This window comes from Hipposideros armiger, unplaced genomic scaffold (genome assembly GCF_001890085.2).
Source record: "Hipposideros armiger isolate ML-2016 unplaced genomic scaffold, ASM189008v1 scaffold_506, whole genome shotgun sequence".
NCBI lineage: Eukaryota > Metazoa > Chordata > Mammalia > Chiroptera > Hipposideridae > Hipposideros > Hipposideros armiger.
The window spans coordinates 263,457-277,424 of record NW_017731856.1 but is presented as its reverse complement, the minus strand read 5'-3'; the positions used below and the strand labels follow the sequence as shown (position 1 = coordinate 277,424).

The 13,968-nt window shown below is 38.5% G+C and overlaps 1 protein-coding gene and 1 non-coding gene across 2 annotated transcripts in view; both read right to left on the bottom strand.

The window, feature by feature from the left end:
- BNC2 (basonuclin zinc finger protein 2) overlaps nt 1-13,968 on the bottom strand; it is a 410,108-nt gene that overhangs the window by 316,266 nt on the left and 79,874 nt on the right. The gene's annotated exons all lie outside the window — the stretch shown is intronic.
- TRNAL-GAG (transfer RNA leucine (anticodon GAG)) lies at nt 2,677-2,750 on the bottom strand. Its single transcript has one exon. It is a non-coding gene; the product is annotated as a tRNA-Leu (tRNA).

Sequence of the window (13,968 nt, the reverse complement as noted above, 5' to 3'; positions counted from 1 at the left end):
CAGCTTCAACAATTACCAGCACATGCTCAGCCTTGCTGCATCTATACTCTCCCTAATCTCCTTAACTTCTCTCCTCTACTGGATAATTTTAAAATAAATCCAAGACACAGTATCATTTCACTAGTAAATACTTCAGTAGCTTTCAAAGACTTTTGAGATCTGACATGATCAGATCTATGTTTTAGAAAGATTACTAGTTCAGGGCAAAAAAGGTAAAAAGACCAATTATGTGACTTAGGCAAGGAAGTCAATAAGAGCCGACACCAAGTAGTGGCAGTGATGCTATAGAATGAGAGATATCAGGGAATCTTTTCCTTAAATAGCTCTTCCTACCCAGAAGATGGTGCCTGACGGGCGTGTGTGAGTATGTGGAAGGAAGCAAGGTTAACAGGAGGAAGGTTTGGGTGAAGACAATAGAAACACTAACAATTAGAAAAAGGAGGAAATGCGGAGTTGGGGAGATGTGTTTAATTTTGCATATGGTCATTTCAATAGGCCCACTGGACATGTAGGTAGAATAAACAAATTGTTAGAGATGACAGAGGACCAACTGTCCCAGAGAAGTTCAAATATTAATTCAATATTTGCAAATAGACTTATTCTTGGGATAGGTACTAGAGATACAGAGAAGTGGCCCCTACCCTTAAGGGACTTGCAATTTAGTTGGAGAAACAGACAGATTATCTACACAGACATAAATGTAAAATTAGGATAAGTGTTTTCAAAAAACATTTATCAAAAACGGGATATGACTTGAAGTAGTGAAGGCTGAGCTAGGGTCTGAAGAAAGGTTAAATTTAAACTGGGCTCAGAAATCAGAGAGAGGCAGAAAGCAGGCTAAAGGAAGGAACTAAGAAATGGGGGACAGGCAAACAGTGAAAGTCAGCAGAAAATGAGAGAAGGGGAGAGGATTATTATAGATAGGGGGCAGAACTCTGGGGTTTCTGACTTCCAGAAACTGGAAATGGGGAACAATGGAAGAGGATTTAGGTAAAAATCTTTGCATCCAGGCAATACTAAAGAAAGCAAGGGGCTTTGTTTGAGCACTACCAATAACAGGGCCCTGAAAAAGTCTAGAACCTGGCCTGAACTTGAAGTGAAAGTTTAACATCTATACATGGTTTACACATGCAGCACATAATTAAATAAGTTTGTAACTGATTATTTTAGTGTCTTGACATGTTCACAGATCTGCAAACTTCAGGAGAGTAGGGACCAAGTCTGTCCATGTCACTGCTGTAATGAAGTAGAATGTTCTAGTACAGTGCCTGGCATTAAGAAAATGTCCAATAAATAACATGTGCTTTCAGAGATATTATCTCATTTACTCTTCACAACACCAGGTTATACAAGATGGATCATTCTTCCTCACTCTACTAACAGGGAAAATACCGCACACCGGGGCAAAGGCCTAGCAGAGTTACCTGACTAGCAGGTGGCAGGGTCAGGTGATGGCCCCAAAGGATTGGGAAGAAGTCACTGTACAGACATGAGAGCCAGAGGAAGAGGCAATGGAGCTCAGGGACATGATATCAAATAATAATAAGGGCCATGGGCTTGGGAATAAGATCAGGCTTGGATCTGAAAACCTCAGCACTGCCTCTTCCTAATGACAAAATTTCCTCATCTGCAGAATGGGGAAAAGCAGTCTCCACTTCACCAGCTTCATGTGCAGACTAAGAGATAATGCATGTGAAACATCCAACACAATGCCTGGTACACAATAAACACTCAATGAACACCACCTTTTACTACATTAACATGGATGGAGCTTCACTGCCATTGAAGCTTGTCTATAACCCTGAGAAAAGCCTAGTGCTGGGAAGTGCAGACCAGCCTCCAGGGTCCCCAGGCTCTAAGAAAGTGCTCTGGGATAAACACCCACCCTGTCTGGAGCCTTCTATGGATGCAGAGAAATGGGGCCTCGGAAAACCTCTCAGGACCTGGAAGAGCTGTAGCCCAAGGGTTTGCTCAGTGAACTACTTGGCCCCAAATCAGTGTTAGGCCCAACAGGCATGGCTGGATACAGAAAGCTTGTTTTTTCCAGAAGCACTTCAATAGCAGAGACACCTCACACAAGCCCATGACTCCATGCTAACCAGGAGGTGGGTACAGATCCTCAAACATGAGACTCTTCATCTAGAGGCACAGGGCAGCTGACAGTGGATGACCAGCCATTATCACCTTCAGATCAGGCCCAAGCCTCTATATCCACAGAGCTGATGGTGCTCGTCAGTTTAGGGAGAACAGAGGTGGTGGTAACAAGAAATATCTCACCCAAGCTCATCCATCCTCGGAAATCAGAAAGGTGCTTTCTTAATGATCCACTGATGGTCAGAAGGCAGTTCCAAATCATAAGTACTAAATGACATCAACATCTCTAAATAATCTTGGTCTATAGGTACTGAGAGCAGGAAAGGAACCAAAACTGAAATAGTCCACATGAAGACTGAGGTAACTGCCTCCGAGTTAGGGGCTGACCGACAATGACCTTGATAACCAATCTCCCAGAAGCTCTCACTGGGGAAGGTCGGCATCTAAGAGTATACCATACTTTTCCAAAACTCTATGCCCATCTTTTTATTTTTTATTGGGGAACAGCCATGGTCATTGGTTACACATTGCTTTCATGCTACAATGGCATAGTTGACTCTTTAAGGAGGGCGCAGCTCACAGTGGCCCGTGTGGGGATTGAACCAGCAACCTTGGTGTTCTCAGCACCATGCTCTAACCAACTGAGCTAACCGGTCACCCCTCTACACCTATCTTATACAAGAACTTTTTTCTTAGAAAGGTGATCTAATCTGGAGTGTAATGTGCTATATCTGTCCCAGGGCCAAGAGGTGGCATGGAGTCTAACAGACTCAATTTAGTGAGATTGGTAGGCTTATGACCCTCTGTATGTAAAACAAGATTTTCAACACAGGCTGCTTCAGAAATAATAAATATTTCAACAGACTGTGTAGGACAATGTGCTCCCAGGTATCTGAGGTCAAAACCAAACTCTTAATACCTGCCATTCTGGAAGTTCATAAATACTATTCTGTGGCACCCAAGGTTTAGGTTTAAGATATGTGTTCATTTTCGTCCAAGAGACAGTTACATGTATAGGCAGAATATGTGTCACAGTTGGTTTGCCTAGCATGTCCTGCATGAATAGTCAGCAAAAAAAGAGAAGACGTTTACAGATTTTAAAGGCCCACCACCAACAATACATGAACTATAACGACAAGACAAAGGCTCGCTCCAAAGGACATTCAACTTGATAAAGGTGTCACTATTCACAGTTACACCCCTACCACGTATATTTTTCTCATGAAAGGATGTATTTAACGCTTTCTCCATTTTCCCCCAGAAATGCCTCTTTTGCTAAATGACAGATCAACTCTACCAAGAATTTTAAGACTGATTTTATTACCCTCACCACCCAATCCTCTCTAAAGGGGCAACATTTCCAACATGAAAATATTCTAGCCAGCACAGTTTGATGTTCAAGTAGAATCTCTGCCATTGTTTAGTGCAAGGAAGGCAGAGAGGAAGTCAGGAACTAGAAATGGAAAAAGAATTTTTAAATCCCTGTTGCATTATCTACCAGATGTAAGTGAATAATAACTAATATGTCTGCTGCTTCGGCCTTAATCTTAAAACAAATGATAGTATTCAAATATAATATTTCACACATGCAGGCTGATAACAGGTTTTTCCTTTCTTTATTTCTGGAAGACTCTGTGAATGACACAATACAAAGTACAATGTATTTAATGAAAGGTTTCCAGGCTGATTTCCCTACAGGTTATTTTCTTTTCTTTTCTCTGGAACCCACACCCGGGGTATACTGCTGGGACCAGAGGTGTATATAAAAATAAACTATGAGCCAGTATCAGAGCTGAAACCCTTCTCCTACAGGGGCAACTGAATTATTAGATCTGTGTCATGAGTGTTTTTTTTTAATATGCCATTGTTCCCACTTGAGCACATTAAATTTTCCATATCCACTTTTAAACCAATATAACCTTTTTTTTTCCATGTTCATAATGTTCATGCTGTACATTAACAGGCAGAAAATCCAATAGCTTAAGTCATCATATAGTAGTTATATGTAAAGCTTGGCGGATGAAAACCTTTTGCATTTTCCCCCTCTTTGAACAAATACTATCCTGGAGTTAGCTAAAACCCTAGGAAAAAAAAATTACACCTCATGGGAAACTGTACTAATATTTTTTTTTCTTTTATGATTGATCACAAATCCATTTGAACATTACACATTTCTTTTTTCAAGTTTATTATAACTCTGGTTCAACATCTTCTACCCCAACAAATTGAAGGTGCTGGGATCTTTTGGTCTGGAAGATGTGTTTGCCAATTATTTTTGCACTAGTGCACATAAACAGGGAGGACTGGATCTTAGGTATGAGTTATACATTCCTGTACAAAATAATTGTATATTCTATGAAGACTGATTCTTTTTCTGAAGAAATATACAACAACACAAGGGAAATCTTGTACAAGCGGCATAACTGAAGTGGCAAGATACAATATTAGAAAAACAGCTACTTTCATTACTGTGATGCTGTGTGTCAGAATGTCTCTCCTTAATGAACCTGTTTGCAATAAGACTCCGGGTGCAAAGAGGCTATTTAGAGAGACTATTGTGTCTATAGCGAGTCCTTCAAATATCTCCCCACCATTAGACATGCCGCATTGACCAATTCTGTCCTGATTGCTGTTCTTTTTACTATCAAGGGACATTCTTGCCCAGACAGACGGATGGATCAGACACTGCAGTTCATAAAATGTTTACACTGTACACACACACACACACACACACACACACACACACACACACTACGGTACAAGCTACAGGGCTCCCAATCACACAGTGAGTTGAATGTGGCAGTGTCATATGAAGGCTTATGACTTTTCAATATCAATGAAAGGATTTAAGTTCAACTTTGCTCGTCCTGTCTGCCTGTCACTCTCAACAAAAAGTCTTTTCTCCCCCTCTCTCTCTGAGAGATGCCCATGCCCATTGCTCACATGGGAACACTTCAGGCAAATGTTTTCTGTGTCATAAGGCTTCTTACCCTGTTGAGGTTTTTCTCCTAATTGCTGACAAGAAAAGAAGACCACACATGTCATGCCATAAAAAAGGGGTGAGGGAGAGCACAATAATAATAATAAAAGTCAAAGAGCCTTTCTGAAAAGATTTGAAATTCCAACCCACAGTGACAGCCTCAGAGAACAAGGGCCTGTCTCTACAACATTACTGAAGCATCTCTGGCTAAATCAGCAGCTTTTTTACCAAGTCTAAACATGAGAGGCTGCGGTGCTTAGAGGAAACTTCCGGCTCATCTTACTATGCACCAGTTCTTATCAGCTGCCAGGCATTGCCGTGGCCTCTCCTTTCACACACCTACAGCCCTTTTTCCTCTTGTGCTTTTCTAAGAGTGGATCCTTTCTGTTAAAATACAAATAATATGCCTGACAGCCACTGCAAAAGATTTCATACATCTCCCCCATCTCAGCTGTCAAGTACAAAAAACTTCAAACCCAAAGGTCTAAATTGCCAGTATGCTAAAAAGTATAACAACTACTAGTGATGAGGTGTGATCAAAATATATGGTGAATGTTTAAATTTTTAAAAAATTTATTACAGTAAAAGACACATTGCCATTCATCCCCCTCAAAATACTCCCCCTCATTTCAAACACACTTATCCCATCATTCTTGCCACTTTCTGAAGCAGTTCTGGAAGTGTTCTTTCATGAGTGTCTTTAGTTGCTGTGTGGCTGCCTCAATGTCCTGAATCCATTCAAAACGTTTACCTTTCATGCTCATTTTGACTTTGGGGAAGAGCCAGAAGTTGCACAGCACCAGATCCAGTGAATAAGGTGGATGAGGACACAGCGTAATGTTTTTATTTGACAGAAATTGACATATACCAGAAACAGTGTGTGACACAGAGCCTTTCTGTTGTGATCACAAAATACAGTGAATGCTGCTGCCGAGTGCCATCTAACGGAAAGGCAGGGTTATTCAATACGGGAAGTGGCACGTCGAGCCTTAGTAACAGTGTGTGACAAGTTTCAACTTGTTCAGTGCAGTCAGTTTGGTGTGAGCTACGGTTGAGAGAAGGTGTGTTTTAAAATGTATCGTAAATCATCCTCCATCATGACAATGCTCCGTGTCACACATCACTTCTGGTATACGGCAATTTCTGTCAAATAAAAACATTACGCTGTGTCCTCATCCACCTTATTCACTGGATCTGGCACAGTGCAACTTCTGGCTCTTTCCCAAAGTCAAAATGACTCAGGACATTGAGTCAGGGATGACAGAGCAACTAAAGACACTCAAAAAAGAAGACTTCCGTAACTGCTTCAGAAAGTGGCAAGAAGGATGGGATAAGTGTGTTTGAAGCGAGGGGGAGTATTTTGAGGGGGAATAATGGCAATGTGTCTTTTACTGTAATTTTTTTTAATGTAAACATTCACCATATTGTTTGATCACACTTCGTATATCTGATAAGGAACCAGAGAACTGCACACTGAACTGAACCTGGATTCAATGAATCAAATGAATCCAATGACAGTTTCAATTCCCATTATTTTAAAATTTCTCTCTCACCTCCTTCTTTTCTCCAGGCTCAACCTTATATTCTAGCAAACCTGACATACAGACCATCACCTGTTTTGTAGCTCTGATTTCCAAAGGCATTTGGAATACCTATGATTTCAAAGTATTTCATCATCCAAGTTCTAAATACCCATCATGATGAAACCTCTATTAAAACTACTTTGAGGGCCGGCTGAGTGGCTCAGTTGGTTAAGAGCTTGCTTAAGAGTGCGAGCTCTGAGTAACAGGGTCGCCAGTTCGATTCCCACATGGGCCAGTGAGCTGAGCCCGAGCTGAGCTGCCGTTGAGCTGCCAACAGGTGGCAGGATGGCTCAGCTGGTGAGAGCATGTGCTCCTAACAACAAGGTTGCCTGTTCGAGATGCTGGGCTACGCCTGCCCGCAACTAAAACTGAACTCGGCACCTTGAGCTGAGCTGCCGCCCCGGTGGCTCAGGGGATAGAGCATGCGCTCTTAACAACGAGGCTGCTGGTTTGACTCCCGCATGGGATGGTGGCTATGCCCACCCGCAACTAATTGAACACAGCACCTTGAGCTGAGCAGCGTGACTGGACTTGGAGCTGAGCTAGCTGCGTCCTCCACAACTAAGACTAAAGGACAACAACTTGGCTGTTCCCCTTCCCCAATTCCCCAATTAAAAACAAATAAACGAACAAAACTACTTTGAACATTTGTTGAAAACACATAAACATTTCTTAATTGAGATAGTTGGCATTGTGAACCTATTTAAACACACTGAGGATCTACCTGCAGATTTAGGAAGTAGAGGAGCAGGTCCAGAGAGATCAGGTGGCAATCACCCAATTATTTTTTCTGCAAGGAAACTAAGACTGTAAGAGACTTAAAGAAACTTGTCTTGGACTAAAAAACCCAGGCTCCAAACTAGGACTCCAGATACTTTGTCTCCTGGTCTTGCTCACACCAAGCTATAGCTCTGTACCCAATAACTCTTCTATATTTTGCCAATAAGGGTTTTTGTTTTGTTTTGTTTTAAATAAGTGATAGATAATACTAAAGTATGCTCGGTCATATCTATCAAATGTACCAGTGTAAAGAGAAAAAGAGTACAGATAATTACAGTGAGTATATATAACTGAAAAATAATTTCTATGTTCCTTTAGAATAGTTATTCTCAATGTATGGTCCCAAGACAAGCAAAATCAGCATTATCTGGGGACTTGTTAGAAATGCAAATCCTCAAGCCCCATCCAAGATCTCAAGAATCAGAAAAGCTGGGGTAAGGTCCAGTAGTCCATAATTAACAAGACCTCCAAGTTGATCACATAGGTGCATGCCCAAGTTTAATAACCGTGGCTTTCGAACATACAATATGATATACTTAGCTTCATATTGAAAGTATTTAAAATAGCTAATGCTCCCTAAGGAGCCATAATCAACTGGCTATGGGCCAAAAAACAGACCCAAAAGGAGTAATAGCAGGACTGGATTAAAAAGAATCATAGGAATAGCCCAATTTGGGCTACAGACAATTAATTGTAAAGATGTGCCTTTTGATGTACTACACATTACAAAGCACTCCATTGATTCATTTTTGAAAGAAAGCAAGCGACCCTCTTTTACAATAATAAAACTAAAAATTTAAATAATCCTACATTTGCAATAAGGTAACAGGAAACATAATGGAAACAAATTAATAAATTTAATAAGGATCGATAGAGGAACGGAAAAAGATGTCAACCAATATGAAGGAATAATTATCGAAAAGTTAAACTCAGGACAGCGGTGTGGGGCAGACAAAGACTATGCGGTTTTGCTAAAGTAAACTGGAGGTGAGGTTATGAAGAAATTAGAAAACTAGCACCAGGTAAGAGCAAAATAATGAAGCTGAAAGGAGAGAAAGTACTGTCACATGAGTGGTGACATTACAAAAGATCTGTGAAAAGGAAGAGGAGCAAGTTTGAACTGGATCTGGCATTAAACCTCAGGGAAATTGTTTCATGAGAACTACTCACTCAGGAGGTAAAAAGCCTATCAGAATAACTCATGACTCAAAATTAAAGCCAAAACTGTTTAAAATAGCCGTAAGTTAAGATACAACCTAAACGTCTATTCAAAGAGGACTGCTGACAATATAATTATTGATACTCCCATACAATGGGATTCTATGAGGTCATAAGAAATCATTTACATCCATGATACTAACACTAAAAAATGTCTATACTGGCAAGTGAAAAAGAGCAATTAAACAAAATACATAAACACACAGTATCACCTAACTTCTATTTCAAAAAACATGGACATGTATATGTATATAAGCATAGAAAAGTCTGCAAAACCATAAACCATAATGGCTACAGCAAGTGATTGGGCTGCAACTGAATGTTATCTCCTTCTCTTCATTTCTCAATTTTCTGAATTTTCTTCTTTTTTAAATGAACAACAATTACTTTCAAAATGAAGAAATCATAAAGATACACAACTGTTTGAGAAAAAAAGACAATAAGTGATCTCCTTTTTACAGACAGGGGAACAAGGAAGTACTGTTGCTAGGCAGAGGTTTAGATCAGTAATAAAATTCCAGGGACTTCACAAAAACAGGATTCTGAGACAAAGATACAGACTTTGGAAGGAAAAAAAAAAACAACAACCCTAAACAACAGGCAATCATCATAGTGCATCAATCCCTTTTTTCAGAAAAAAAAAGGGGGGGTGATATCAAACTCACCTAAGTCACCACATACAAATGATACCAATGAAAAATGGAAAGGACATAGTTTATTAAGCACCTATTATGTGCTAGATACTTTCACACATTATCTTCTTTACCCTTCATGACAACTTGTAAGGTACCATCTCTATGTTTCAGATAAGAGACTCAGAGGAAACATGCACAGTGGACTCCAGAGCTCATGAGGTATTTCCACTATACCAGGTTTCAAAAGGGGTTTTCAACATACAGTTCTTGAAGTGGTACAAGCTGAAATGTAGGGTGCCCAAACAACTTCAGAAAGCACTCCATTATCTCTTGTTAAATACAAAGTAAATATCATAGAAGGGGAAGAGGAGAAAAGGCAGCAAGGGCCTGATGTTACACAACCATGCAAGCTATGTTAAGGACTTCTGAATCCTAAGGGAAAATGACATTTTTAGAAATGGTCCTTAAGCCAGCTCTCAGGGATGGTAGTGGTGAAGCAACGACCAAATCAAAGATGTGGCTTGGATGAGGTACTAGAAATACGGTGGTAAGAGCAGATTTAAGAAGTATTCAACAGGTGGAACTGACAAAATATACTGATTGGTGTGACATTCTTCCCTTAGACCCAACAACCACACGAATTTAATTCAAAATGTATTTAATATATACCTTAATCACTATCAAGCTATGAAGGCATCCCCAATTTGGGGTCTTGCAACTTCACTTCTTCCTTAATTTTTGCCTTTGTAGAGCACACTTACCCAAATGCATTTAGATACTAAACAGTATTTATTCCATCAACTATAGATGAATAAACAAAGTGTAATATCTACATATAATGGTGTATTAATTGGCAAAAAGGAGTGAAATACTTATACAAGGTATAACATGGATGTATACTGAGTGTTACATAAGTGAAAGAAGACAGTCACAAAATACCATACATAGTATGATTCCACTTATATGAAATGTCCAGAACAGGCAAATCCAGAGACAGCAAGTAGACCAGTGGTTGCCCAGAGCTGCACGGGGATGGCATTGTTGGAGGTGATAGGTAGCTAAGGGGTATGGGTTTCTTTTTGAGGTGATAAAAATGTCCTAAAATTGATTGTGGTGATGGTTACACAACTCTGAATATACGAAAAACCACTGAAACCAATAAAAACACCCTAGGTACATGAATTGTATGGTATGTGAATTATATCTCAATAAAGTGATTGTTTTTTAAAGCGTTTCTGGGGGAATATTTATTGAGTATAATATGCTTGGCACTAAGGTGGACACAGGATGAGCAGAGGAAGACAACAGGACTTTAGCCCTGAAACAGCGTAAAATCTGTAAAAAGTAATAACCCCTGCATGTCAAATGGTTCCTATCATTAGGATCTTCTACCTAGTTCTGTGCAAAATCAGCCTCTCAACATCTTTAAGGAAAAATGCTTACCCAAGGAACAATTCCTTTTTTCTTTTGTGATTCTTAACTCCACAAAGGAATTTACCTAATTAGACATAATCCAAATCACTGATGGAAAGATTATTTAGTCATACAGTTGAAGAACACCCCTTATAAAAGATTTAATTCCTCTGTTAAAAAAAATGCCCGAGTAAAATATTTCTAGATGTGTGGACACTCTAAAAAAACTGGATATAACAGTTTCATATTTATATCAATATATAACAATGCTAGCCTTACATTTCAAGTCTAGCCATATAATGTCTAGTTCAACTTAGGCTTTCACTTGTATAGATGTAATGAGATTCATTTTCAAATTTGCTCTTCAAGCAGGTTGTCATGGAGAGCACTGGTCTGAACACCCAAGATCTAAAGATTTAGATTCAAGGCCTCACGTCATCAGTGCTGGACTGATCTTTGTGGGGGTGGGGGTGGAAGTAAACAAGCAGTTTATATCTACAAAAAAAAAAAGCAAAAATATAGCATAAAGGACATGGTTTTTTATTACCCTAGGGAAATAATCAAGGACTTAAAAGTTTAAACACAAATACATTCACCGCAGCAGTATTTAAAACAGCGAAAGTTGGAAACAAACTACTTTCCAATAATGGAGGCTCTATAAATAAATAATGGTTCATGACAGAATGCTATATAGCCATTAAAATTCATATTTTACAAGTACCACCACAAAGATATGAAAACAATGTGACTCTTAAGTACAAAATATCAGTTTAAAAAATCATGTTAGGCATCTTTTCAATTTCATAAAATTAAAGATGCACAGGAAAAAATCTGAAAGAATAGTTATAAAATGACAAATAAGATGATACCTACATAATATGATTATAAGTGATTTTTAATTTTTGGTAGTTATGAATAATTCAAATTTTCTAAAATAATTTAGCATTTCTGTTATAAGGGAGTGGGAATCAAACAATAAAGTTGTAGTCATTGCTCACTTCTCATCAAAGTACAATGCAGAAGAAAAATTTTCTGATCCAAAATGAGAGTTCTGATTATCTGAATTTTTGTTGCCCAAAGTTTTAACTAGTAGTCTAATGCTCTCACTTCTCTCTTTACTCTGGGATTTTACCAATGCTTTTCCTCATGCCAGGAACATTCCTAGCCACTCTTCCTTGACTCCTTTACCTGCTTAACACTGAAAAATAAGGAGGTAGCGGTATCACTCCTTCCAGGAAGTTTTTGGCACTCCTGTATTTATCATGTGGTACTATGGTTGCCTGGTTTCATATTTTTCTTCCCTACCAGTTCTAAGATACTTTGAGGGCAAGAAAGAAATTTTCTATTTTGTTCACCACTACATCCACTATACTTCATAGCACATGGTATGAACTTGATAAATATTTTAAAAAATAAATGTATATATTAATGGATGAATGAAGGAGTACACAGTCTGTTACAGAAGCTAAGCATGCCTCATTCTTACTGTCAAGTAAACCAGGGGTATGTGTTTCATGTAATGAAAATATCAGCATGTAATTATTCAGTACTTTAAGCAAAAGACAGGTCTTATGTTGCTCCTGTTTTCAGAGTCCAAAACTCTGAAAGCATGAGTCTAGTAGGAAGTTAAATACATCTAGTCACAGGGTATTAAATATGTTAATGTCTTAAATACACAACTTGCAAACAAACAGAAATAAGGTGCAATTAAAATAAACAATTAAAATAGAATTATACCATATTTCCTGAATTTGGCTCCCAAAGATCAAATTCATGTTTCATAAGCTTTGGAAAAGTAAATAAAACATTATGCACACTGCTCACCATAAATCTTAACTTACCATTCAAATTAAATCTAAACACAAACATAACCCTAAAACCTCCTCCAAGCCCACAAATACTCGGGCAGTGGAAATCTGATTTCCAGGACAGCAGTTTTACTACATGAGTACAATATTTATGCTGTAGAGATAAATTATGCAAATTACAATGATTTATGCTTATGTTATGCCTAAGCTTACTCCTTTGCATATTACAGGGTTCAAGAGTCTACAAATTTACCCAAAGCTCAGGTTGTCTAATGAAACAATTATATTCTTTAGGACACTTTTAATATTGATTTAGATTTAAGATCTATTTGCAAAGAGCTGATTAAAAGCTTCAAACAATATGCACTGCTTTACATTATTTGCTGAGTACTTGACCATAATAGCTACACAACAAACTCAAATTAAAAATTCACAAATTAAACCTTTACTTTATTTAAACCACTACTATATTCACCTTCCTTCCATTTGACATTCCACACATCCTGTTTGGAAATGTCAAAAAAAATAATAATTCAAAGAAATATCAAGGCTGTGCTTAAGATAGATCATTACTAACCTTAGTTACACATCAACCCAATTAGCCAAAAGTACACTGATAAATTTTCAAAATATAAATTTTAAAATTCATTCAAATTTTAAAAGTTTTTATACATACATATATGTAAACATGGGAAGTTTTTTTTAATAATTTAAAAGTTCAAACACAAAGTGATTAGTGACACCTCAATTAATAGTGGAATAGCGTTTAATGTTCTTTTTCTAGTAAGTTTGACAAAAATTTGGAGCTTTTGGCTAAAACAAGAAAAAAAAATCCTATTCAAAGGCTGTAGAAGAGCATCCCATGAATAAGAAACAAGCATGTCTATCTTTTTAGTTCAAGAGACTGCTGCTCTACACTTCCAGCACTGGCAATTTGGGGGGGCACAGTCCCAGCTGTGGAGTTGCTCAGGGTGTGGTGGGGAAGACAGATAATTAGGGTTTGGAGTGCTCAGGTGGATTCTTCCTAAAGGTCTTTGCAGGAGACTGGGGCTGCTTTTTCCACTGAGTACTTGGACACCTACCACTACTACAATTAAATAAGACAAAGCACTTTCAAGAATTTTTTAGTCGACTCTGGAGCACCACACAAACATACAAATAATTGTCCCACAGAGTACAGGGCGTTAAGGGTCTTAAACAAAAAGACCGCAAAATAGGAGGCATACTTGGGAAACAATATGGCTAGGACACAATTATAAAAAGAAAAAGAGTGTCAGGGAGAGATGGAAGTGGCGAGGTAGGCTGGTCTATTCCTAAGGAGGACCTTGAACATAGAAGGGTGTATTCTGACAAGAAAGAGTTTGAAATGGATGACGTTTTGGGGCCGAGTAGGAAAAAAGTCGGAGATGTTTTTAAAAGCCTCCAAATGGGGCCCCTCATTTGGGGGCCCTCTACTC